The following is a 23,902-nucleotide window of genomic DNA, read 5'->3' on the forward strand; positions in this document are numbered from 1 at the left end:
TGGATCATGAAAAAAGACCAGCTAAGGAGTCACATGTTTTTGCCAAATTTTATGCGCTTGCAGAACTAGCAACCAGAGGATAAGGAAGGCAGAATCTTGAACAGTGAGGTTAGTGGAGAAGGAAACTGTTCAAATGAAAGATGATGATGGCAAAGGAGTGGATGTGGTGTATCTTGATTTCAATCATTTGACACAGTCTCCCACAGCATCCTTGCTCCTAAACTGAGGAAGTGTGGACTGGACAATCGGGTAGTGAGATGAGAGTTGTGGTCAATGGGGCGGAGTCCAGTTGGAAGCCTGTATCTAGTGGAGTGCCTCAGGGGTTGGTACTGGGACCAGTACTATTTAATATATTCATCAACAACTTGGATGAGGGAATAGAGTGACTGTCAGCAAGTTTGCTGATGACACTAAGCTGGGAGGAGTGGCTGACAGGCCAGAAGGCTGTGCTGCCATCCATTGAGACCTGGACAGGCTTTCCCAGCTGGGCAGGGAAAAATTTAATGAAGTATAGCAAGGGCAAGTGTAGAGTCTTGGATCTGGGCAGGAACAACCCCAGGTTCCAGTATAAGTTGGGGAATGACCTATTAGAAAGCAGTGTAGGGGAAAGGGACCTGGGGGTCCTGGTGGACAGCAGGATGACCATGAACCAGCACTGTGCCCTTGTGGCCAGGAAGGCCAATGGCATCCTGGGGTGCATTAGAAGGGGGGTGGTTAGTAAGTCGAGAGAGGTTCTCCTTCCCCTCTGCTCTGCCCTGGTGAGACCACATCTGGAATATTGTGTCCAGTTCTGGGCCCCTCAGTTCAAGAAGGACAGGGAACTGCTAGAGAGAGTCCAGCGCAGGGCAACAAAGATGATGAAGGGAGTGGAGCATCTCCCTTATGAAGAAAGGCTGAGGGAGCTTGGTCTCTTTAGCCTGGAGGAGACTGAGGGGTGACCTCACTAATGTTTATAAATATGTAAAGGGTGAGTATCACGAGGACGGAGCCAGGCTCTTCTCAGTGACAAGCAATTATAAGACAATGGGCAATGGGTACAAACCGGAACACAGGAGGTTCCACTTAAATACGAGAAGAAACTTCTTCACAGTGAGGGTGACAGAACACTGGAACAGGCTGCATATTTACTGCCATACTAAATACTTCCCAGTTCACCAGCACTTTGCATCTTTCCCATACCGGCTTTTCTCTACCAAACATAAAGGGGACTGTAGTATTTTTATGCAATAGATATGCAATAAACTGCAGTAATACATGCAGTAGATTGAAATACTGCATTTTTGTATCCTCATAAGCCATTCATTGGCTTATGGATTCAAACTCCAACAAAGAGTGCTGCAAATCTGCATAAAGTCTCTGGGTGCTGGATTTGACATATCTAACAGATGTGCAAAGTAACACATAACCAGATGCCTCACCGCTAGAGACCAAAAAGTCCTAAAAATGTTGTGTCCAAGGGCAAAGGAGAAGGGTGAGAATAAGAACAGAGTCCCCTATGCAGCAAGGAAAGGTTAGACTTTATTAATTTACTGTCTACAATGCTGTAATTTTTCACATCTGTAATTCAGCTATGGTATCACGAGAGAGGGGTTTAGAGGAGGTGGTGAGTTCCAGCCACTGTGGCCTGGTTTGCTCCATGCCAGGTTGATCAACTGTTTCTTGGTATCTGTGAAACTTCAAGGTCCTACCTCCAAAGAACTTCATCCAGAAGGAACAGGAGGTCTAACTCCTCAAAAGAAAAACTCCTCTGGAAAAAAAGCATATGGCTGTATAACAGTAATCACTTCAGAAGCCCCTCTCTGCTCCTTAAGTTGGTGTGTCCTGGCCACAGTGACTTGGAGAAAATGGCTGGTGTGCTTTTACAGTAATCTTCTAAAGCAGAGGTGAACAGTGGGTGAGAAAATGGCAAGAACTTGTTTAAAAGCCTCAATTTAAAAGTTCTGGCTACTCCCATTTTATGGAGTAAGTCAAAACCACTGTCTACTAGAAACTGTGTGAACCACTGACTTCAGATCTGGATCCTGCCTTTTGCAAAGCTGCTGGTGGGCTTGGATCCAAGGCTTTAGTTCACACTCTTATCTACTCCATAGTAAAATGACTTACACCATACGTCCTTTATAATAAATAGCCTCACAGTGAGGAAGCACAGTATTGGCATGGTTCATATTTACATCACTCTTTTGAAAGCCAATGCACATGGTTTAAGGAAAGTGTTGGAAATATTACATCTTTCCAATATTTTGCCTTATGCGCTTAACAGCCAGCATAATCAATGGCCACCTAAGCTTCACGCATTTTTACACGATGTGCTAAGCAGCAGAAGCCCCAGGTAATGCCCACCAGCACTGAGCAGAGTGGGCACAGCCACATGTCACCATAACGGTGCCCCAGGCTGTGCCACTGCACGCTCCCGGCTCCCTGCAGCGCAGGTCTCCACTCTCTGCCCCCACCGCCTCCTCTTTACAAAGGCTCACACATACTTACAGAAACAAATGAACAATTCCATTATGTGCCTGGCAGCCCGTGCACTTTCTTTCTGATTCACAATAGAGGCGCCCCACTGAAAAGATCCATATACTGGGCAGGGGGGGGGAAGAAAAAAATCTAAGCGAGTCTCCAGCAAGCAAACATATTATCAAAGCCTCATTTCCACTTAACACAAGTTGCTTTGGGAACTAATGCAGATGACTTGAGGAGAAAACACAAACAAACAAACAACCTCTTTTTCCATTAGCCAGAGGGAAGAAAGGAAAAAAAAATAACACACACAAAAAAAGAAAAAGAAACATTCGAACCAGTGCCATCTTTGTTGAAGAACTCCACTAAACTAATGCTTTAGAAGAGCTGAAGAGCATGGACAAGGGACAATTTGTGACTGATCACTGCCGTCTGAACATGGCATGCTGACAGCTGAAAGAAGAGCAGAGAAAGGCAAAATATAACAGGCATGTGTTTAACCCGGGCAGGCTCAGTCCCCTGTATTCACTCCCTGCGAAAAATACAAGGCAAGAGAAGGTCGGTCCCTCTGCCCGCTCAGCTCAGCGCCCACGTAACTCCCTGGCACATACCACAGGACCTTTTCCAGGCACATAAAAGGTGGCATTAAAAAAAAAAGAATCAAGAAAGGGCAGGAGTAGTGGTACAATTTAACAGATATTAAAAAGCTTCTCTTGCCACCAAGGAAATCTCCCTTTCTTTAATGATCAGCCAATGAGCTCCTGCACCCTCCAATACAAAGAAAACTAAACAAGATTAAACAATTTTGTGACTGCAGAGAGCTGATCGAATGATTATAAAGGCCACAGAGATGCTACAAAGATACCTTCCCCTGAACTTCAACATGCGCCTCCTCTGAGAGCAACAAGAAGGCAGCTGTGAAAGGAAAATCACACACGTTATCCTTGTCTGACGTCAATGAAAAAAGACAGGAATAAAAGTATTTTGATTTATGCTCTGCAGAGCTGAAAAGGACTGGGTGCCACCAGAAGAGTGGGATGGAGAGAAAGCAGAGGTGGGCTGAACGCAATCACATGTGGGTCACTGTGGGGCACCTCTCTCTCTCCCACCCGTTTGGCCAGGACTGTCACCCTACACCTGGACGAGGGCTCGCTCCAGAAAGGAAAGTAATTCCCCACCTGAACCACAGGGGCGGGTGCAGAGAGGGGAGGGTAAGGACCAGAGCCCCTGAAGGCTGTAGAGCAGCATTTTCAAACAGATTTGCATTAATACCTCATTTCACAACTACAGAAATCGCCTCAGATTCCTACTGAAAGAGTCTTGTACTCATGTTTGGGCTCACAGTCCCTAGAGCAAGACCTGCACAGGCAAAGGAGTTGGCTACGCTGATTTGTAAAAGTTTGGAACTTTTAGGATAAATCAGTACAAATGCCTACAGGACTATTACAATTTCCCAAGCAATGGCTCTTGTCCACTGACCAGAAAGGAAATATTTAGCTCCCTGCAGCGAGCCTGTTGATTTCAAAAGAAACTTAATAGCTCTGTTCCTACAAAGCAAATACAGAGCAGTCACCAGGGGCCAGCTATGCTCTCCTCTCTTCTGAAACCTGGTAAGTAACAAATGTCTGCAAATGCCACCAGCCCAGGGTTTTGATATTCTGCAGGTTTGTGGGACTGTATCCCCTGCTTCTTCCATGTTATGTGGGTCTTTTTGATTCTGCAAGTTTCTTACAGTAATTTTGTCTCCTTCAGCACACTTATGGGACAGAACAGAGTAAATAGGTTGATTTTTTTGTTTAAAAAAGAGACTGGTGGTTTTTAAGTTTCATTTATGCAGCAACTTCAGTGGTTCTAAGTTTTACAACTATAACATATTCTCTTTACTAGACAAAAGAGACTCGGAGGTCATTCTTTCCTAATGAGCGATGAAAACAAAAAAAAAAAAGAAGACTAGAGGGAAAAGGTGAGATTTTCCCTGCAACTCACTATTGCCTTTATTTAAAACAAACAAAGTCAGGACAACACAATTTGGCCTCAGTCAAGGAACTCTTAGTTCGGCTGCTATTCAAATATCCAGCGTAATTTGCAACTCTTGTTATGAAAGGGGTCATTACTTTCTTTATACATTTAATTCTACTTGTTCAAGACACACTGATGAAGCAATTAAGGCAGACGTATTACTAAAGCTGCTGTAGAATTTACAGGCTCTGTTAAGCACTTTGGTATTTCAATGAGGTGCTTAAACATAAAAATGAGAACTGTGTATTTAATACAAAAATATCAGTTAAGAATGCTGTAAAATCAGATTACTCATGACATTATCACCAACAGTAACAGAATTGTATATGCATTTTTGTGGTTGTGCGCTGTACATTCTTCAATAGCTTTCTTCTGCAGAGTTCCCATATGATAGAGATTCCAAATTTGGAAATATTCAGGCACATACCTAACTTTCAGGGAGATCAGCCTCATTAGTTTAAACAGGGTTTAACCCTTATAAATGTTAGAATGATTGCCTGTTTTCAGAATTGGACCTCATGGGGCCCATTTTCAAAAGGTAAGTGCATTACATATTTTTACTGCTGTTTCTGGGTTTGCTATTAAAGTTCTCTCCTTCCCTCTCCCATCTGCTTTTATTGCTTTTGACAGAAACATCACGACAGTCTGAGGTAAATAATGATTAATTTAATTACAAACTGCCTGTAACTTATGACGAGACCCTCCAGTCACTTACCTCAAATCATATGAGTGTTCCAACATGCAATTGTAGATCTTTTTCCCCCTCTCTCACAGGAGATGTTGCAGCCTTTTTCTGATGTTTTGCATTAAAACTCTTTCCCTGTGCTCCAGGATCTTAAACAAAAACAAAACAAGAAAACACTCAGAATGAAAATGTCAGTTCAAGTGATTGGTGGGTGGCTCAGGGGAAATCCCTGACCTTTCTGCAATGTATATTTCATTATTTAAAGCAAGTGTGATAACTCTCCCCAGCAGAAGCAGCATGAACACTCTTCTGTGGGTTGTACCTAAAAAAAAAACCACACAAAAAACCCACAACAAAAACAAACACCAAATCCCAACTATTTTAGACCACTCAAAAACATGTTATTTTTAAAATCTGCATGACAGCACACTACAAAGTATCCATTGAAAAGCACAATCCAGTATACACTAGATTCTACAAATTTATGAAGGTGAGAAGCGAAGAAAGCCCTGAGATACAAATCAGAAGAAAATTCATTGTGTAAAGTATCAAACTGTTAAACGGGGGAGCAATCGTCGGTTTGATTATTATTACTACCACTGTTATTACCACTAATAATATGTATACGGCCAACTCCCTAAATCTTCCCTGAGTTACTGTAGTATTTCTGTAGTAGCAGCATGGGGGAAGTAGTAGCCGTGCTGGAGCAGCAACGCAGCGTTAGCACCACAAAACCCAGCCCAGCTGAGGAGAGAGGAAGGAAGGGAGGAGGAGCGACCAGGCCAATGAGTAAGAGAAACTGGCAGGCCTCTAACACAATCAATTTTGACATTCTCCACCATCGCCAAAAAAGGTCTGAAGGGTTTCAAATGTTCAGCGAGTGCTGCCACCACAACACTTTCTCACCACCCCCTGTTTCGCCCTCCTCCCTCTCCCGTACCTGCAGCAAGGCAGGCCAGGAGCTGGTCAGGCACAGAAGCCTCCAAAATCAGGCTCTGGCAGCAGGAAAATCCCCTGGCTACCAGAAGCAAACGCTGCCAGCCAGTGCAGAGTTCACTTTCCCTCTGAGAGAGCGGTCTGGCATTTGCGCGGCCCCTCCGGATTACAGGCATCCCAGTTATTTCTCTACAAACAATTTTGAGGATCAACAACGATATTCATTCCTGCACTGTAAAAAGCCTGAAAGGCAAATCGTTCCCGGGGCTACACCTGTGACTACCGCCACTGAAGCCAACAAACTTTGACAACACGGCAAAGAGCAAGATTTGACCTTGTGTACATGTAAGCCAGACTACTTTGGTTTTCTTCCTCAGTTAGGACAGACAGACAGCTCTGAATAATATGTTCCATTGCTTTTAAGAAATAGAGACATTATCCACAGCCTTCTGTGGCTGTAGGTACTTCAGAAAATACAACTTTTCCAAAAGCAGTCAGAAATACAGAAATTACAGCTTTCTACATCACAGTTTATTTCTACACACCCTGCCGGAGAAAGCACAACGTAAAACTCAGAGCAAAGACCAACACACAAATAAAGGGGAAAATGGGCTTCCCTTGACATGTGCACAGAGGCTGCGCCTACGTCACCACTCCCCAAAGCTGCTCACAGTAGAAACAAATCCAAAATACTCCATTTAAACGACCCTGCTCCCCCACTCCGCCGTGCTTGTTCTCACTTACGTGGTGTTGCTGCCTGCTTCGAGGAGCCTGCTCTCACTCCACGTGAGTAAAGGTTGCAACAGCCAAGCCTGCAGACTTGCAGGAAGAGGGCACAGCCCTCTGAAGCAGTGACACAAATCCACAGAAGGCTGGAAGTTCAGCGTGAAATGAGGACACTCCATCCATGACTCATGCCACCTAGGAACCATTCTTAATTTAAGCAAAAGTGTTAAAGGGATTATTTTATGGAGTGTCACCCTGCTGAATCAACTAGGTTCTGCCTCTCGTTTTTTTTCCCTGACTCAAATACAAGGTGCCCAGGGATTCTATTTTAAAATCAAAATCGGCATAAATTCCTCCTGTTCTCACATATTTAGATTTTTAATGCTCTGATTAAAGAGACAAACAATGTTGTTTGAGGGACAGATTCCCAGCTATTCTCTAGGCTTTTTGCATGACCTATGGGCAAATGCTACAGGACACTTCCTGAAGGGCTGAAATAGCTCTGAATGACACTCAAGCTTCTACAGTGCAACTAAAGTATAAGAGTTTGGCTACTAATGCACATTGTCACTTAACCCAAATTTTCCTGTGCCTCAGTTTCCCTTTCCTCTACAGCAAAAATAACAGTATTCCCCCATCTCAGAGGGCTGACGTGAGGAATGCAACACCCACGCTGATTTAGTGGATAATCTGGTAACGTGGACAAAGTTAAAGATCTCTTAACTCATGTGGGGCTGAAACATCACATCCGCAGAAAAAGACCCTGTGAAACAAAACAAGGAGTGAGTCATCAGCACGTCCCTCAGATTGTTTTGCTGGATAGTCATTTCACTAGTACGACTCCCTTCTCCTGGGTGCTCCCAGCAAGCGTGGGGGAGACTGAATGGATTCACTGTAGTGACATAACAGCTTTACAGCTGCTGAAAAAAGGCCTATTGTAGCCCTGCATTTTACTATCTCGAGTAGCATACATTAATTTGCTGTACAGCTTCCATTACCCATCTGATCCTTATAGAAACAGGAGCAGCAAACCAAGGTTTGCCAAATTAAAATATATTTAACTGTGATGAAGGAAATGTTTGGTTTTCTAAAAAAAAGGTAGCAATTTATACAGCAGATGATAAAACACTAAAGATCCAGTGTAACAAACATACTTCAAACCAAACTGGTTCTGCTTTTTTTTTTTTCCTACCGTGAGCCAAATTTCACAATCAGAAAGCAGTGGCAGGTCTGCCACATGCACGTGTGCTTTTCCTGCAGACCCTATCTACTCGTGGCTTGCACCTCTGTGCATTTCTGGTATTTGCTCAGTAACCTGAATGGTTTCAAAAACAACTGTGAACTCAATACAGAACTACTCAGTCACATATACAAAGCCTCATTCAACAGTCAAATATGCTGGACTTGGCAAAAATCACATATGAGTAGATTTGACAGCCCATTTCTAAATGTCTTGATTTTTCTCTGTAGCGTCTGGACTCAAGTCAGGGAGGAAGGACAGTCCTGATTTAGACACATTCCTCCCAGCATCCTACTCCACTCTCCCCCTTCTGGAGAAATGAATGCAACTTCAAACAAATTACAGGAGCATTTTGTTAGCTCTTTCATTTTTCCCAGCGCCATAAATGAGGCGGTGCTTGGCTTCTCTAGCCCCCAGCAGAGCTAGATGAAATAAAAAATCTCCCTTCCTCCTCCAATACAAGTAACATTAACCCTGCCAGCTGCAAAGCAGCTGAATTCAGCCAAGGTCCCTTGAAAACAGCAGCACATCACACCTCACACATGCTGTACTGCTAACCCCTAAGAATTAAATGATGCTCGACCAGCACTTCTCCTCAAAACGTAGTACTTCCCTCAAAAGCTACAAGACTGGACAAAAATCACGAGGTCTTTTTCTCTGCCTGCTGGCTTTGGAGTCATAGGAATGCAACAGGTGTGCTGGTACACACTCAGAAGGCAGAAATAATCTGCTTTTTAAGAAAAGAAAACCTGAAATATCACGACAATAGCAACCTGATAAAATGTCACCAGTGGAACCCCTCCTTCCCCCCAGTCTTCCTTCATTTCACAGTGGTGCCTCTCTCAAACTGCTGATGGAGCTGAACACACTGAACTGATTTTCCATTCTAGTCAACTTTTATGTTCATTATGTTATTGTGACTTGATTCCAGTCAAAGCCCATGAAAAAGCCCAGTGAAAACAAAGAATCAAGTAAAGAAAAAAATAAAACCCCAGGACAAACTACATCGAAAGACTCTGCTTATATTGTTGGATTTGGGGCAGGTTTGCCCACCTCCAAGCCTGGGCAGCTGGTGGGGCTGCCAGTCTCCCTCACCATCCCCAGGGCAAGTAGTTCTGGGGTGGCCCTGGACAAAACCACCGTGGTACTGCCACATGTGACAAGACAGGGCCAAGACCAGATCAAAGTAGAGTGCTAAAATGCAATCTCATTTTGAGACTAGCTAGGAAGGACATAGAAACGGCGGCACGGGTTCTCTGCACAGCAGCCTGTCGTGGGGACAGGGACTCATTTCCCCAGTCATGCAGAAATGGGCCTGCTGCCCTCCCTTGCCCCTGCCAAGGATCTGGCAGGCTCAGGCACATGTTCCCACTCAGTATTTACTCTTTTTCTTGCCTTCTGCTCATAAGCACGAACACCATAAACTCCCCTCTTTTCTTAATAGCCAAGAGTGACTTCATCGAACAATTTTTGGAGCAAGGACTGCCGGCACTCACTCCCTACCCCCATGGCTCGTGTCAGCCTGTTTATCATTAAAAGGTGACGCAGAGCCACACTCTCCCGCTTGCCCAGAGGGGTGTTAGGTCTTTCCAAGTCGTAATCGGCCCGGCCTCACCAGGTGCTGACCTCAGACTCACCTGGCACCCTCTTAAGTGCCTCCATATCCCAGCATCTGAGCACAGCACACAGGTCTGAAAGAGACTGACCGCAGTGCAAGCCAGCAGCTCCCTCCCATGGCAGGTGACCCTGCCATACAGCCACCTGCCCTCACCATGGCACAACCCTCCTCAGCTTCCCAGGAGAACCAAGAGTCCCAAGAGATGAAGAGCTGAATACCCTCCACCCAGACTCTCGATGGCCAAGCCAGTCTGGACAGTAACTTCCTTCTGTAAAACTTCAGTGTTCTGCCCAGGAAAAGCAGCAGCTGTAGTTGTCTCTCTGCTAAAGGGCTTGTATAGTTTAGAAAGAGATGTTAAGAAAATGAAGTATGGCATGATTTGCAATGTGCAGATACATTCTGGGTTCTTCAAATGAAGGGCTCTAGAAAAAGAAGAAATTTCATGTCTTTTGGGAGAGATGAGTCTGCTATTTTTTTCCTGTTACCTTCTGCTTTACTTACTCAGCTCAACTACCTTCTAGCTATACGAGGTTGCACTTTGAAATGTAGTTGTTTGCTGCTATAAAGAATGAACAATCAATATTCCTTGTACTTATCTCCAGCACCACATAGTACAGGACACTTCAGCAAAAACCTGTGGTGACCTTTGTTGCAGGAAACTTTGGAGGCCTCACCATAAGCTTGTTTTCGAACAAAAATCTGACTAAGTCACAACCAGCTTGGCACCACTGTAGTTTGGTTTTACTTTTTGAGATCAGCAGGACTATGCCAGCAGCTTGGCCAGCAACCATAATCTCCTAGGCACCAGAAGAAATGTTGTCCTCTGCCTGGATCCAGTGAATTGGTTGGCTAGAAAAGCTATTTAACTTTTGTAGCCAAATTTACTCTTCCAATCAAGGAGACAGGACACTGAGAAAGATGAAGCTTTTGTGTAAATCTACTTCTCCAGACTATTTTATTTTTTTTTAAGTTGTACCACTGATTCTATTGTCTCTACGCTTACTTACTTCTTCAGCACAAATCATAACATGAGCATTTCGGCAAATATGAAGTTTGGTAGTAGGCTCTCTGGGCTGTCAGCTGTCAGATCCAGAAAGCAAGGCTGTCACATCTGCCAGACCGGCTCTCACACCTACCCTCTAAGGTAACATCATATATTTTTCAAGTCATGCTAGCAATAATATGACACTGCATCTCACCATACCATATGTTCCTTCTCTGCCTCAGGACATACACCAAAAAGAGCCTACATACCTTGAAATGAAGCATGCCTAGCCAGTATCTCACAATAACCAACTGCCTCAATTCCCTGCCCACCCTCTTGAATTCAAGGGCATAAGCACTGTCTCCAGTCAGCAAGTCAAGCACAAACAGCTAGACATGGGTCATTACCGGTTAAGCATCTAACGTACACTTGGCATTATATAAGCTCCTTAAAGAAGACATGACCCTTCTTTCGGTAGAAGATTTCTTTCTAACTTCTCAAAACAGCCTTCCTTCTCTGATGCGTACTCACACCAACCTTCCCCTTTCAGCAATAACTACAAAGAAAAGGGAAGAAAGAACATTAAGAAAGAAAAATTATGAAATATGTTTTAGTAACAGATACAACTACAAGATGAGATCGCTGAAATTTGCCTTTCTTTCCATCCCTTCATCCTACAAGGTTCCTATAGGCCATGGCTACCTTAGCACTTTTGTTCACATCAGGGATGCAGCTTTTGAAGCAAGATAATCTCCAGATAATCCACCTTGTCTGGGCTTTTAATTGCGCTATGGGATGGTCCTGGAGCAAGTGAACTGAATCCCCCTTGGGAGGAACTAAACTAGAACCATTATGTTCTCCAGAGCGGGCACTCAGTGGCACCAGACTGCTCAGAAGGAAAAGAACCCTGAAATGTGCCTGGTGTGAACCTCAGGATCCCAGCACTAGGTTTTTCACTATACAAATACTCTATAGGTGGTACACACTACTTGCTAATGTGGGCATAATAATAAAAAAAAAAATAAAAATCTGCTGTTATTCATCATTATGCCACCAAATAATGATATTATTATATTCTATTGTAATATTGCAACAGTGTAATAGTGACAGCAGCAAGGGCATCTTGAGGTGAACAGAGAGAATAGATCAAAGTAGTTTCAGCTACAATAACTAACCTAATTTCTGTAGTTTTACAATGAGTTCTTCTGCTCTCTAAAATACTTGCTCTTCATCTTGCACCAAAATAGTAAGGAATGGTTATAGAAGGGAAAAAGTAAAACAAACTGGATAAAAAGACATAAAAAGTACTACCTTCCCCCCACTAAACCCCATGAAAAATAACAAACTTTAGGCATTAGTCATAAAAACAGCCAGCAGAAAATTTTAGGCAGTACTTTTTTAAGGTGACTATGCTGTCATCTGAGCTTGTCAAATATCCTCTGGTATTTTTTCTCACAGTAGGTCTTATGTTCTCTTTCCAAATATCATTAAAAAGACCAAAAATCTTGAAATTTCTCATAACTCATTCATGTAATGACAGTCATCACACATTTTTTCAGTGCATGAAAAGCTAAGAATTGTATGACATGATGTCTAAATTTCTCAGTTACCCTTTGCCACCTATTAAGAAGTACCTGCTGAGCCTATGGAGGTTTGCAGGCCACACGAAGGTCTGTAGGCCACTGGCTAGAAGCCATCTGCCTATACAATCCATCACATTTGTTGAAAACATCATCAGGAAGGGGAAAAGGATCTTTTCCTCATAAGCTGTTTGTATTCAGCAGTAACAAGAGTGCAGCACTCAAAGAGCTTCACTGGAAGTTGCTACAAAATACCCTGTGATGGAAACCTCCCTGTGCTCCAGGTGTAGGAAATCAACTGTTCAACTTTCATTAAACAGTTGGGGACCTGGCAGCACATTTTTGAGCAAGAATGACATTCACCATTGCACTGAGGACCTGTCCAAGGCCAAGTGAAATGTCTTCCTAGTACTCAAATACTTCCTGAAAACTTCTCTCTTCCTTCATGTGCCTTCCACTGGCCCTCCACGCAGGAGAGGACTGCAAGCTCACTGCGAGCAGGACACCCAAGCGCAAAGGAAGTATGTGTAAAATCCAGTCTCACTTTACTGCCCATCCATTTTCATGGATGAAAAAGGCAAAGCTGGCCCCTGTCACAACTGCTACCATGCTGTTTGTCCTCTGTCTTCAAAGCATCGTGGATCTGTGTTCGTTTCCTTCAAAGACAATTGTTTCTATGCATTTAACCAGCCAGAGGCATGGTTTCTAATGCAGTTAATTTTTAAGACAGTGCAGTTTTGTGCCTAACTTCTTGTCTTGCATTTTTGAAAGCCATCTGAGAAGGTCTAGGACCTGTAATACCTGATCTGTGCATTCGAATTGCATTCACTAGTGATTCTACAACACACAGGACAGAAAAGGCAAGTGGTACCGCAGGCTGGGCTCTAACCTCCCAGCTCAGCTGCACAGGCCAGGACCACATTATGCCTCCCACACAGCCCCGGTCACATCACTTTGTCAGGCTGCATTTGTCTTCCACACAACATGGGAAACAAGAGTGAACGTGCTGCTTGTTTATAGCAGAGGGAAGCTGGAAACGTAAAAGTACTACATTTATTAGGAAAGTGCGGGAGAAGTAAAAGGAGTTCGTATTTTCTCCCTCTTTAAAAGACCAAGTAGTCCCCTAAGCAGAGGAGTCCACAAAGGCTGGTTTCTGGTGGCTTTGCCTCTTGCAGGTAGGTGACCCCATGCACAGCGAGCAGCACAGCAAGTGACCATAGCCAGCCCTTTGCTGGGAGTACTCGCAACTGCTCGCACCCCAGTGAGCTGTCACATCTGTGATAACACGGGTAGGCCTTTCCTTTAGAAAGGTCACTGATTTCTGTCTTTGTCCTATATCCAACTGCCTGTTTGATAAACCTGCTAGGAGTTCAAGGACTTCATGATCTCAATCCGTCTGTTCAATTTAGCTGGAGCTGGCCAGTGGATTCCATTGTTACTGCGGGGAGACTGAGAGAGATAGCATGCTCCAGAAAGAACACAAACTAAAATATCCACCTTGGCCCATGAAAATTACGCAGAACTGGCAAGATAGATAAACAAATGGATCTGATGTTAAAACTCAGAACTGAAGTGCCAGTTCTGCAAGATTCATTAGTATCAAATCCAAGCATAGTCTTACCAAGGGAGGTTTATTTCACTCACGCTGGTTTGAAATATAGCTTTACTTTTACTTACTGTGAATCGCATTCTGCTTATGAATAATATTAGGTATTATTTTCTAAGGAATTAAACTGTAATCTTTCCTCTGTTCCATTTCTTTAACATATTCAGTTTACTACTAACTTGTTTGTGATATTACTAAATTGCAACTACAGAAACTGGGACAACATTTTGTTCCTAAGCAAGACAGGAAAAGTGTATCTGTAGATTTAAGTACAGATAACAGACTCAAATTTGCTTCAGATGACACAGGACAAGTAGGTGTCTGGGGTTTTTGGGCAGAAGTGAGACAGAGAAAGGGGTTTTCCCCTGGAGGATTGAAACAAGGTTATTTTTCCTTACTATGATTCACAATATAAGATAGATAATGACAACATCAGGAACAAAGTTAAGTTCGAACCAAGTTAGGTTTATGGAACATTCACAATGTTGCATATGGCCACATATGTCTTATTAACTTTGGTGAACAGAGTCCGTAAAGAGAGAAAAAATAAAATAAGAAACCCTCTAGTTTATTTTGGGTATTGTGCGCCTCTACGTACGCACACATGAACTAACACAGGCTGCAGTGCAGTCTTATCTCTCCAGCATTTATTCAGACCTAGGATGAAACTGCTTTCAACCTGCAAATATTTGTCATGACAAAGCTAGCACTCAGTTTCATTTTCCAGCACCAACCAGTTTCAATTTTAATATTATACCGTCTTTTCCAACATTCCTCAATCTTACACCTGGAGTTTCCCTTCAGTGTCTACAGCTAGTGAATGCAACACCCCGTAACTTTCCTATCACCACTGTCCTGCAGAAAAGCCAAGTAACACTTCAGCAAGGCTCTGCAGGATGACTGAGGTTTGCAAGGAAACCAACTGCACAACTTTCTTGGCAAATGGGCAAAATAGACAACATCCCGCTTTCAGTAACCAGTGTATTACCAAAAAAAAGCCAGCGATCATTACATAATTGCTTTAAAAGAAGCAATGTCTAAAATGCTACGAACACAAGCCCCTTGTACTAGTCCATGGACTTGCATTTTATGCTAAAATGCATGTGCCTCAACATACAGGTATATATTTTAATGTAATATAAAGCAGATGAATCAACTTAAGGTTTTAAGCAAAAATTAACATATTTTGAAAGTCGGCAAGGGCCTTTATGCTCCTTTAGTCTTATGCTGATCTATATGACAAGTCATACAATTTCAGCCTAGAATCCCCTCCGCAGTGGGAATCACCCTTCCATTGCCTACAAGTGAGGAGCATCAAGCCCAAAGATTTGCAGCACAGCATTTTCAAAAATACATCCAAACTCTATAGAAAGATTTCATCCACCCATGACTGTACTGCTTTCCTAGGCCTTTGCAGTTATCACTGGGATCTTCTCATTATCATTAAAAACAAACTGTTCTTCATGGTGAAAGACTGAACTCTTCCCCCGTTCTCCCAAGTTTCAATGACTGTGATTTTCACCAAGCACTGACACGTTTTTACTATAGAAAAATCTTTAATTAAAAAAGAAAAATCTTTCACTCCCATTTGAGTGTTCTTTTCAGCACATTTGAGTGCTTTCCACGTATCTTAAAAACTTCCTTAAATGAATATTTGCTATTTAAATTTTGTGCCTTTGAAAAATAATGACAGCTGATCTGCACACAGAAACATGAGATATTTTAATTTGATGCATCTTTGAAGATATTACTGGCATACATGAACAAATGGACATGGATTCTCTCCACATCCCATTGACATCATAAGCCCACTCACTGCAAGCAGGAAAAGACTTATAATTTGGGGCTCTTCCTGCTTTGTGAGGTTTTACTGCAAACTCTAAAGAATGAGCCAAGGAGGCTCTTTCAGGCCCCAAACCATTTACGTGTTTAACTGCAAGGGCTTCAGGAAGTGAGCAGGACTGCGCAGATCTGCAAGTTAAACACAGCCAGAACTGCCTGAAGGACCTGAATGTGCCCCCTCTGTTCCCCCAGTTCACCCTCTCTTTGTATTTCCAGGAGCAAGAAGAAAGGATAAACGGGCCTTCTATTAATACTATTTGTACTAATCACCTGTTAGTCACAGTAGTCTGAAAGGCAAACTGACACATCCACTCATTTTACTGTTTCTAGTATTTATAGTATTATTTCTCCAGGACTGTGAAGTAGCTGCCAATTATTACTAGAATTTGGCATGCAGAAGCTCATGTATATGAAAAAACATGATCAAACAATATGCAGCTCATTAAAGGAAATTTATAACTCTGTTCCCTGCCCTAATACTTTGTTTTTATCTCCTGGAAATATTTACCGCACCACCTGATTAATTTGAGATGCTTATGTATTTTGAAAATACAAATTATGCCATCAGTCATTCGTTGTATGACAGTAAACTTGCAATTACACAACTCCACAAGCTCACGCAGTAGACCGAGGCAGGCACAACCCAGCCCCAAGTGTCGGCACAGCACAACGAGACTACTCAATCTTTACTGATCTTATAAGAAAACTTGGATGATAAAGCAGGTCACGGTCTGCAGAACAAAGCTTGGACCTGGCTCTAACCCTGCACCAGTGAGCAGAGTCATGTCTCTCCAGCTTCCCACTGCAGGCAAGGTGAGCGGGAAGCGCTTGCACAGGAAGGAGCGGCTGGCACATTTTCCCCGGTGTATAACAGTGCTACCTTCAGACTCATTTCCCAGAGCTGAGCATCTATGCCAAAATGGTACTGGGTCCCAAACTTATGTTAAAACCTACGGTCATTCTTTCTCTTCCCTCTCCTTCGGTTTGCTTTTGAGCTTATGAACCTCACACAGAGGAGCACTGAGGATTTGGTACTTCGCATGCGTGCAGAAATGTACATCCAGTGTGTCACCCTTGGCTGCCAGGAGCAAGATGCAACTCTTTTGGACGGCAAGGGTTCAATATAATTTGCCCTACAACTACCAAGAGAGACAGGCAACTTACAGACCTTGAGAAATCTACCCTTAAACTTGTACATTCATCCTCATTTCTGTCTCTCCTATCACACTTTGAGTGAAGCCCCTCCCTACACAAAACTGGCAAACAGAAACGTACAAAACTACAGTGTGCGTACAAAATTCACACAGCTCAGTATCTCAGTCTCATGTATCTACCATAACACAATTAAACAGTTCCCCCGATGCTAAACAGCTGGCTTCCTCTCTGCTGATGTGATACACTATCTTGACTCACATGACGCTGGATTTGCCCAAGGCTGCAACTCATTCAGAAAGCTAGCACAAATGCCATGTCAGATCTAAACAAGGCTTTAAAACATTAGCCTAAATGTGCACAACTCTCACGCCAGACTCCTCCAGAGCAGAGAGCATCATCTGAACAAGGCTTTTTGCCCCCAGAAGTCCCAATCTAACCGGTCCATATGAGAGGCATGGGAGAGGTAGCCGCAGAGGACTGCTCTTCTGCATCTCCTCGTGATGCAGAAGGGAACAGCGATTGGTCCCGCACAGATCTGCATGGTGCCAGGGATCTATTTATACAGCTCTAGTGGGCTGAAATTCTGCACAGAAACTGCAGCCATCTCTTCAGCTCTCAAACTGAAGAGGGGTGGATGTCTCTAACTCTGATTCCCATGGTGTGTTCCCTGCAAAAATGACAATCATTTTAATTTTGCGTGGGGGAGAGCTGCCGGCATGTTTTGTATGTCTTCCTCTACACCAGCTTCAAGATTCTTACACCTCAAGTATTACCAGCTTTGTCATGGGGTTTTAGATTCCATGTCTGCAATTTATAATACGGTCACTCAAATTAAAACCAGACTAATGCTTCTCCACTATGTCCATTTAGTCAGTAGGTACTGTGATGTTCTCTATTCTGTTTTCTTAAACATACAACAATAATAAAACAACAAAAAGAAGTCACTTAAGAGTCATATGGTATCCAACTGTCTTTTGTAAGACTTTACTGCATCATTAGTCAGAGTTTCTGGTGACAATATAACCCACAGGACTGAAACCTGAGTGGTTTATACATGTCATCAGACCCTTAGATAAAAATCCCACCTTAGAAAGTGGGAGTATTTAATTTTTTATAATACTTTTGTGCTAGTATAAAGCATTCACTTAATTTACATCAGTGACTTCTTAAGATATTTGTATCTGTTTGATCTTTTACAAATACCTAGTTCTTTTCTTCAGACCTAATAGTGCTGAGTACTTTCAAGACATTTTGCTAAGGCTTATTATTTAGAATTTCTATGAACCTCTAGGGTTTGAATTTTTTTTGTCTTTTTTTTTCCAAACCAAGGCATGGCATTGCAAATGCAAAATTGCAACCCCTCACCCCCAAATACCGAATTATTTTTATGAAAAGGCATGAATTAGTTATGTTAGTTGGTAACAGCTGCATGGTGTAGTGGCTGGTACTAGGTATCTGTACAAACACATGTCCACAGGCTGTAAAACAAAACCAGACAAATTCTCCATTCCTGTAGAAAAGCTAAATCCCATTGAAAACTGGCTGTGAAGGAATGCTGTGACTCAAATTCATCACAGCCGTAACTGTGGACATTACAACTAGTTACACAGTACTAGTAATTACACACCAGAACTTGATTGCTGACTTTCCTAGTATTCAAAATGCTTATAAAAATTGAATAATATCAGGGCAAAACCAACTTAAAAAAAAAAAAAAAAGTACCACTGGAATGAAAACTGCAAGAGCCAGTTCATTTTATAGCAGTTTCCCATTAGCTTGTGTTGCTCCCGTGTAGCTTTGCTGCATTCATGGATGCATCCATGCACATATATGCACACACAATTCTGGGAAGTGGAGGACAAAGAAAGAAATAGGTTTTATGAACAGCCAAAGAAGTAGAAATTAAAGAACTGATTCAGCAGACCAATTAAGCACATAATTAATTTCTGTTATCTTCAGTGGAGCTTGACTCTGGTTAAAGTGCTTTGCGGGATCAGGGTCCTCAAAACACAGTGCTCTTCAACCCGTTTATCTGATCATGGCTTTAGGTGAAATGAAACACTTGAAAGGGATGAAAGGTAAGGAAATGCTCAGGTTTAGCAACTGAAGCCTTGTAGGAATTCTACTAGTTCGGAAAAACCCCATAGTGGCTTCATAAATTTTCATCACCTCTAGCAGTTTTTGAATAATGCAATGGTCCTTTTGGCAGCTTCACGAAGCCGTAATCCGCACAAGAAGTTCTACAATGTCTCAGCACTTCCTGAGGACTCGGAGCAGTAGGATAGCCTTGCAACACAAGCAGAGATTAATCATTTTCTAATGCACAGTAATAAATAATGTATCCCCCATAGTACATAAATTAAAGCTGTAATTCCATCCCAGTTCTGTGATGACACCAGAAACCCAAGATGGAATTTCAGCCTCATTATGACCAGTCAGGATACGCGTTATTCCTTAAATTATGTTCTGAGAGTTGATAATGAACTGAGAAGTTCTGAAGACATTACCAAAAAGATTAATGTATAATTACAAGCCGAAAACAAAATTATTAAGTCAGATATTGTTTGCAGAGCTTGCTGAAGTAAGCAGTAAATCTCACCCCTGAAAAACCCACTCAGCAGATTTGTAGCAAGGCAAGCAACGATCACTACTACTATCAAAAAACTGAAAGTTGTTTTAGTACCAGAGAGCAATGCTCCCATCATGATAAACAGAAAGGAACTACACGTTAGAGATCGGGCTTGTACATTACAGAGTCCTTAAAACACTGAACATAACGCCTCCTACAACAATACATGGTATTTCACTCACAAGTCAAAGAGTCCTACAGGTACACAATGACAAGCAATAGAGAATATCACCGGGAAGTCACAGCATGTCCCAAATCCACATTCCTACTTGACAAGAAATCTGCTGAACAAAGCAAAATACTCTGGATGAGTAGTGTTCTGTCTTTCTGATTAATATATGTACATACAGTTTATGTACTGTAAACATTCTAAACCATTTTCATGAATAATATGATCCTAATATTGTCCTACACACAATTTCAAGAAACCTTATGAAGATTCTAAAGACATTTTAGAAGTCTAATAAGACACATTTTAATGGAATTAAGTTGAGAAGTATGAAGACAGAGAGCCAAAACAATAATCTACCTACAGTTAACCACCGTATTCACCCTGGACTTTTGTTACCAATTCCCAGGACTTTTAGCAAATCACGCAAGACTTCAAGTAGGTCTGGAGTCAGCTTTCTTTCAGAGACAAGGAAAAAAAATAACCTTCTGACCATCTTCCACAAACAAGGCATGAAACTGTACAGGATCTCCTGTGGCCTGGAGTGGTTCCAGTTTTGGAACTTTTTTCATGGTATTATTCACTAATTTTTCTCCCCCCGTTGCCCCTCCCACCACATTCTTGACAATATGAGACTAAGTGAGGCCCACTCTCTCTTCCTCTCCCCGCTTAGGTGTCTAGTTTACAGAACTGTAAAGAACAGTAAAGAAGGGGCAGCCTGAAGACCATGACAAAAAGTCAAAATGCTGCAGGAAGCTGATATTTTAAAAAGCCTAGAGCAACTGGTTTTGAATATCTGAGGCTACCCTACAAACCACCATATTATTTGTTCCTTACCTCCCAACTCTTCCTCTTTCCACTTCCCCTTTTTATAAAGTTAGATATAAAGTGTTCAAACCTGAATACCTGGACTTACATTTCTTACTTTTGTGTATGAGCACCTTAACAGGAATAGTCTCATATTCAAGAGACCACTCACCAGGAGATACCTAGTGATTTTTCCATTCTCTTTCAAGCACTTTGATAAGGATCAAAATCTAAAATCTGAATATAACTATTTCTGAGTCTACATCTGCATTTAAGGACAGACATTTTCTGAGAACCCATTTTCTCCCCTCTTGTCTTGCATGACTATTGATACAAAGATGTACCAAAAACCATGAGGAAAGGTCAAACCAAGCAAGACAATCAATCCCCAAAGCTCCTTGACTCCATATTATCTCCCCAAGAAACATATCATCACCTCTAAATAGCAACCTGAGACCTACTCAAGAGACTTATGTAAGTCATGACTCAAGAACTAAAGCAATGAGTGTCAAAACATTCAAAGACACAGTACCCTCTGTTCCTAGTAGTAAAGGAGTAACTACTGAGGATATGCAGAGGAGATCCTTGCACTGGAGAAAAAGAGCAGTAAAAACATCTTACAAATCCACAGAATCACAGAACGTTATGGGCTAGAAGGGACATTTAAAGACCATCTATCTATTCCAGCCCCTCCCCTGCTGTGGGCAGGGACATCTTTCAGCAGATCAGGTTGCTCAAGGCCATCTGTTCAAACCATCCACACAAGCTAAGCTACACACTTCAGCAACAGTAGTAGACTACTAGATAATTTCAACCAGATACAGTCTTGGAGGTTTCTTACATCTCAAATAACTGATATAAGCTCCAGAAAAGGTGATAACCTAAGACCCAATGGATGCCTCCATCTGTCTTTTATTAATACTAGGGACTCAGAGAAAGAGATGGTTTTATCCCAGATCTCTTAGCTAGTAGGTTATGCTGCTTATAAGATGTTTTTCATAAGAGATGGCAATCTAACACAGAGACTGAAAGGTGACTGTAAATATATGTCAGCTACAAAATCGAATACCTCTCCTGGTCTGAGCTGAACAAACACTGCTATATTGACAATGTAAGCAAAATGCTGAGAAGAGAAATACATCTGCAATGAAAAAGAAATAAGAAAAAAACCTCTAGAATTAAGCAAGAGCAAACATGAAAGGGAAAGGCCACATGGCGAACTCACGCTAGCGCATCTCTGACCAATTCAGGCTCTTCCCATGCTCATCACCACACCATCTAAATATAAATTAGAAGGGGTCCCTATCACATTTTCTTTCTTTGTGCAAATATCATTTTCGTATTCATATATTCTGAGGACTACGTGACTTATTGATTCAGAAATGAATCTAAAATGATGCTTATATAATACCTACCATATGGATTCACAATCTCATTGCATTGGACATACAAATACTACTACGAATTGTTGTTCAGAATGTTCTTCTTCTGATCTGGGAATTATATTACAACACTTGCACTCTAAATTTAAAGACATCATGTATACCAAAGACCAAGCACTAGTCTGGTTAATGGGTTTTCTTTCCTTGCTCATTAGCTGAATCCACAAGACGTAGATGAGGACTCACACCAGCAGCAGTGAAAACTTCAGGGCCTTCAACCCAAGGAGAGGAGCAGGACTTCAGAACTGTGTAATTACAAGAAGGAAGAAAAACTATGACTAAAGAGTCCCCATTTCTGACGCAGCACAACTCAGAAAAAACACCAGCCCTTGTCACAACAAACTGTGCGGCAAGGACTTCCCCAGTGATACCATACCAAGAGATCTGGGCTTTTAAACACAGATAATTCAAATTTCCCTCCTGGTAAAATGAAGAAGGAGGAAAGATGTATTTTTTCACAACATTTTAAAATTATTTAACTCTACTAACTTAAAAAGACTCATTGCCAGTGCGTTACTGGCCTGTTCCAATACAGGCATTAAGAGTCCAAAAGCAGAAGCTCTTGCTGCCCTTGAGATTACTTACTGATGGTGATTTCTTCCTGACAGAATATAGCACAAATGAACATGCTGCTAATGCTTACTGTGTTAATTATTCTGCAGTGCCATGTAGCAACCCTGATGGAAGTTCAAACGAATTGTGACAGATACAGAGAGAAACAGTATTACACACAGTTTAAATTTGTCCTCTGGCAAGTCTGAAGCTATAGCAAGCAAGGAGTGCCCTGCGAGGCTGCACTACTGCCTCAAATAATCTCACATTATACTATTAAATACTTCTATGAGCTAAAACACTGTAGAGAGGTGAAGTTCAGAAAATCGATTTCAATGCTGTTTTGTCAACTTCAGTATAGCTCCAATTGTCTACTATTGATACCAATTCAATGAACCACATTTACGTTGTAAACACACACCAGGCTTGGAAAGTCAACTGGTTAGTACACAGCACCAAGAGCACCATAGGGAGAGCAGGCACTTCCAGACAACATGCTGCCAAAACAAAGCTTTAATTTAGAGGAAAAAAATTCCGGCCTCTCGAGGTGTAAGAATCTCCCCGAAATAGGAACTGGGAGTACGTGGGTAAACAGAAGCAATGCCATGAGTCTACACAGAGCGATTTCCAAAACTCACCCTCCCGTGGCTTCACCAAAAAGCAGCTTGGTGAGCTGAGCAGCCCCTGCAGGGCCCTGAAACTGGGCAAAACCCCGCTCGCTGCTCAGCCCAGACACTCCCAGCCTACAGTCTGTGGGCCACAACGCTGACCTCCAAAACACCGGATCCAGCCAGCCGACTGCTCACACCCACCCATCCACCCTCCGGCATCCTTCACCTCCAGGGAAACGCAGCAGGGGCCGCGGGGCCCTGGGGCAGCTCTGCATCAGCTCCTGCAAGCCCACGGCAAGTCGTGGGGTGCGGTTCAAGTGGGGTGTGATACAGAGCCTCTCTGAACACAGCAAACACCACAGCAAGCTTCCCACATCAGAGAAGAGCCAGGGTCAAACCACTGCAGCTCATGCTCCCAAAGGTGACACAACAAACAGTAAAACACATAAATATACATATAAGTTCTCTCAATAGAAACACATTTGCATGCATTTACAACATACAGTCTTATTTTTTGACATTGAAATTTTGTTGCCTCCCCCATGCTCACTGAAAAAAAAACAAACAACGAAAGAACCCATCTTTGTTTGCTTTCCTCAACCATTAATCTATTAAACATTCTAAAACACTATTAAACCATTAAACATTCTGGCACCAACAGTGTTTAAACAGCCTTCTCTCCACCCAAAATCTACTGGCAAACATTTTCACATCTAAGATGACCATCCCACAACCCTGCTTTTGAATGCTAATCTAAACTGAGTTCTCCACGCCAGCAGGATAAAGAGTTACTCTTTGGGAGGGGGAGTGCAGAAAAGAAATGGGAAGGGGGCCTTTAAGATG

At 42.3% G+C, this 23,902-nt stretch overlaps 1 protein-coding gene across 10 annotated transcripts in view; it reads right to left on the bottom strand.

The window, feature by feature from the left end:
• Positions 1-23,902, bottom strand: part of ATXN1 (ataxin 1) — a 358,291-nt gene that overhangs the window by 158,571 nt on the left and 175,818 nt on the right. For all 10 annotated transcript variants that reach the window (XM_065052371.1, XM_065052372.1, XM_065052375.1 and 7 more), the window contains one exon: positions 5,192-5,310. The gene's annotated coding sequence lies outside the window, so the exon portion shown is untranslated. The remainder of the gene's footprint in view (positions 1-5,191; positions 5,311-23,902) is intronic.

The sequence above is a fragment of the Columba livia genome, chromosome 2 (genome assembly GCF_036013475.1).
Source record: "Columba livia isolate bColLiv1 breed racing homer chromosome 2, bColLiv1.pat.W.v2, whole genome shotgun sequence".
Taxonomy (NCBI): Eukaryota; Metazoa; Chordata; class Aves; order Columbiformes; family Columbidae; genus Columba; species Columba livia.